We start from the raw sequence: 4,641 nt of genomic DNA, 5'->3' as shown, positions 1-4,641 counted from the left end.
AGGACATATACAGGAGGCGCTGTCACAGGAGGGCCAAGAAGATCTCTAAAGACTCCTGTCACCCAGCGCATGGACTGTCTACCCTCATGCCCTCTGGGAGGCGCTACAGGAGCCTCTGGACAAAAACCACCAGGTTCAGAAACAGCTTCTTCCCCACTGCTGTCTCCCTGCTGAACTCTGACCCCTCTCACTTTACCTCCCTTCAGGCACAATAACCCCGTCTGGACTGACTGATTGTACATTCACGCTATTTGCACTGACTACATCTGTTACAATAATTGCACTATTTACATCTGTTATTTGCACTATTTACATCTGTTATTTACATCTGTTATTTGCACTAGTTACATCTGTAATTTGCAGTATTTACATCTGTTATTTGCAGTATTTACATCTGTTATTTGCACTACCCACATCCGGTTACTTGCACTGCTTTCCATACTTTGCACATCAGCACCATAGTTACAGCCTGTATATATATTTATGTTGGTTGCAAAGACTTTTATATATCCTTTACATATCTGTGAACTCTGTAAATACAAACATATAGATTGATATCATAAACATATATCATTGTGTGTATATATTGTATACTGTATACCCATCACAGTTTTATTCGCTACATAAGCACTTGCTACAACATAGCATGAGCTAACTCGTTACTTATTTCGTTACTTTGACAGTGTGTAATGACAATAAAGTTGAATCTAATCTAATTCAGGGAGACAATAGACATCACCATTCAAAAATTTTTTATAAAGTAACAATATACTGTAGAAGCAGAACCTATACTGACATAACAAGGAATGAGTTAAAGTGATACTCACCCCCACACATCAACTTGATTCCATTTCCAAACAGAATTAAAAAAAATATATGCCACACTAAATTAACAGCTGCGCATTCTGGATTATTTACAGTCTTTTTCAACTTCAAGGATATTTTTTTGTTAAATAAGAAACATGCAACAGCTGCAAGTGCTTGTTGGAAAAGTCACCACGAATCTCTTTGGTTTTAGTGACATTTAGCTCCAGTCAGTTGTTGCATCAATCAAAAACCTGGGGAAAGAAAGCCCTGGGAGATACAGCCTGTGGCAGATACTGACAGCAGATACAGCAGGACCATGTGTAAAAGGGGTGGTTTTGTACGATAGCTTGGCTGCTTTCATGTCATGCTTAACTTCTCTATTGACTTCCTTCTTCTCAGAATCAGAGCATGTGAAAAAGGAACTCTTCTTTCTGCTGAGGATTTCTTGAGCTCCTTTTTATCCTTGTGTGTCCCTGCCATGGCCTATCACCTAATGCATATGGCCCCAGACCCTGCTGCAAGACAGACTCATGTCTCTGTTTCATGTTTGGACCATCTGGGCCCATAGACAAAGTCCCAGCCATTGGTCGCGCACAAATGTGCTCCAACCACAGGCCTAGGCCCCCTGGTCACTAAGTGGGATATGCTGTTCCTAATTGATAATGTATTTGAGATCTGTGCTTTATCTGGCCCTCCACCTAGTACCCCTTTCCCATTGGAGGCCTTATGAGGGGCAAATTAAGACAAAACAGATTCTGCGATGTTGAGGATACTTAAGCTCCTCCACCATGATTCGTTGGTAGTTGGAGGACAAGAAAATCAAGTGTGTGTTGGTTATTTCCTCCTTTATTGTACCAAGGATCCTGAACATCCTGAACAATGTAGAATGTACACAATAAATCAAATATCTATAAATCAACCACAGAAGAGCCTTTTTCTATTTTGTGAGTTTTCTGAAACTACAAGATATCTAAAATTGTTGAAAATGGTCATTTTTCTATTCTACTGCTTTACACTGAAGTAAACACATTCAGTCCAGGTAGGTTCTCTGTTCATCTTCTTCTTCCACAAAACAGAACCATCTGCATCTGGACAATCCTGTAAATGACAACAATGAACTCAGTGCCTTTTGAATATTTAATGAACGACTTTATTCTGACTAATAGAAAATACCTTTGGTTTGGACAGAGGTGAGAGTCTTACATGCGATTCTGAAAAATAAAATGGAATGTTAGAAATGTAAAATTACTATCTAAAAGCAGACCGGAAGTGTAATTAATCATACCTTTATAATTGCAGCTGTGACTGTAACATTCATTTATTTATTATTTTTAAGAATATTCAAAATATATTACATCAGTTACCCAGAGAGTGATGGCTGTTTTCTCTTTTTTCATATAAAGTGAAATGGTTAATAAAATAACCACGATGATGGTAAATATCCAGGTCGCACTGAGGAAATACACCAAAACAAGATAGTTTCCTTTATCTGTAACGAGAGGCATCAGAAATTGTGATATCCGCGATACTGTTTCAGATAATTATTTAGGTCTTTACACATATTTGTCTTCTCACTTTATATCACGGCAGTTATGATGTCATTATTTTCTAATTCAGCGAAACTACAGGCATCACCATTCACACATTATTTTATAAAAGAACAGTATTTAAAAGAATCTATATTGACATAACAAAAATATGAGTTAAAGTTATACTTTGACCACAAATGTTTTTAATGTGCTGCTGTGGTGTAAAATTCAAACAGCATAATTTTATTACTGTATGAACTTAGAGCTTAAGGTTCATGTTGCTATAAATTGCTCTATGTGTTTAAACATAGAGCAATTAAGAATTAAGTTACATTTTAGATTATTTTTTTTAACACTGAGGTCATGTTGGCTTTATTATTTTTACAGGTGTATGGAAACAATCTGCACATAAAATAGCACTTTCACAGCTTTTGAATAAAATAATTTCAAACTCACTCACCCTCAAACACCAGCTTGGGTCCATTTCCAAACAGAATGTGTCCACATGCTGCAACAGCACAAAAGTAGGTCCCAGTCTGAGAAGTGTTCACGTTCTTCATGGAGAAGCTGTAGAAACAGGTGTTGGTTTTCCTCTCACACTGCTTGTTCCTGCCTGTATGGCTGTACATGAGTCCCAGCTGAGATGGTCCAGAGTTTCTGAACCAGTAAACAGTGTGATCCCCATCACAAGTCCACCCAGTATGTACTGTACAATTCAGCGTCACAGAACCTTCTGCTTGGATAGAATGTGATGCTGACTGATCTATGGTCAACCCTGAACCCTCTACAATGACATTATAACCTTCTGTAAAGTCAAATACATTTAAATACTGATTTACACAGTAATAGGTGGCTGAGTCTGATAACTTCAAATCTGTTATTGTCAGATTAGTTCCATTGTTACCAGGATGTAGTTGGAAGCGTGGATTGTTTTTGAAGTCATTAGCACAGCTACAATATTTAGTTGATATCCAGTACATACAGATCAGAATCGGCTGCTCTCCCAGAGTTTCTTTAAACCAAGAGATCCTGGTAGAAAAATCATCTCTGTGAAGACACGGCAAAGTCAGGTTCTGTCCAGGTTTGACCAAGATATAATTGGTCTTCCAATTCAAAGATGGAGAAAATTCCATTGTAGCTGTATGAGCTAAAAACAAAATACAATTAGAAATGAACACCGTTTAATGTTTAAATCTAGAATTTTGCAAATGATGCCATAAATAAACAAAATACAAACAAAAAAGAAATCCTCACCAAATTTCTCCAAACATATCAGCCAGAAGATCAACTTTGCAGATGTCATCTTGCTCCAAGTTTTGGGCTGAGTGAAGAGAAGACTGGTCCTTTTTAAACTGATAAATGCTGCACTTGTATCTGATTGGGCAGCCGGAGATGACTCGAGGCTGTGACATACAGGAAACACGATCACTTGTAATGTCAGATTTGCTTGATAAAATTGATGTTGGAGAAATCAAAGGGAGATTTAAAGGTTAAAAAAACCCATAAGAAAAATTTTTGGATTACCTTAAGAATAGGATTTTGCATCATATATAAATAGAATTCAATTTGAGTTGAGTTATAATGTGCATCATTTCTAACCAATTAACAACAACCAACCAACCAACCAACCAACAACAACCAACCACCAGCAATCATTCTTTTTTATATTTTCCATGTTGCAGTAATGCATTCAGTAAATGCTCACTAATTATTATGACAGACAGCTTTTGGAAAATGATGCAGCAACGAGGGGTAGCATGGGCTCAAACAAGATTGTTCACGTAAGAGGGAGCAGATTCAGGTATTAGTCTGTCAGTCAGCATGAATAACATGATCTTAATGTGGGCAGGTACAGTAGACCTCTATCAGCAGTGAGGTGGCATCGGCCTGCTTTCGTTGGACTATCTGAATTGGTGGAAATATGGGAGATCACCATGACTTGTATCAGCATTTGTAGGTTTAATGGCCTGGTTTTTCTGAGGTTGGATATGGCAAAGTGATGGGATGACTGGGAGACTGATGCTACATGATCACAAAACCTCAGATGGTCAACAATCATGACTCCAAGGTTTCATACAGCCTCGATAACAGGCAGGGGCCAATTTTGTGATCTATGTTTTGATGAATGGATAGTTTTGCCAAGGAAAGAATGAGCTCATTTTCACCATAGTTAAGTTGAAGGTGGTGGCCCTGGATCCATGCGGATATGTCTGAGAGACATGGTGAGATCTAGTCTGAGCCTGAGGGTTAGTCTGGGGAAAATGAGACGCAGAACTGGGTGCCATGTGGAAAGCAGTGGTATAAA

At 38.1% G+C, this 4,641-nt stretch overlaps 1 pseudogene; it reads right to left on the bottom strand.

The window, feature by feature from the left end:
- Positions 1–1,635: 1,635 nt before the first annotated feature.
- On the bottom strand, positions 1,636–3,736 carry LOC130522150 (uncharacterized; annotated as a pseudogene).
- Positions 3,737–4,641: the final 905 nt, after the last annotated feature.

Source organism: Takifugu flavidus, chromosome 3 (assembly GCF_003711565.1).
Source record: "Takifugu flavidus isolate HTHZ2018 chromosome 3, ASM371156v2, whole genome shotgun sequence".
NCBI classification, from domain to species: domain Eukaryota; kingdom Metazoa; phylum Chordata; class Actinopteri; order Tetraodontiformes; family Tetraodontidae; genus Takifugu; species Takifugu flavidus.
The sequence above is the reverse complement of the archived record's forward strand: the minus strand, read 5'-3'. Positions and strand labels throughout refer to the sequence as shown.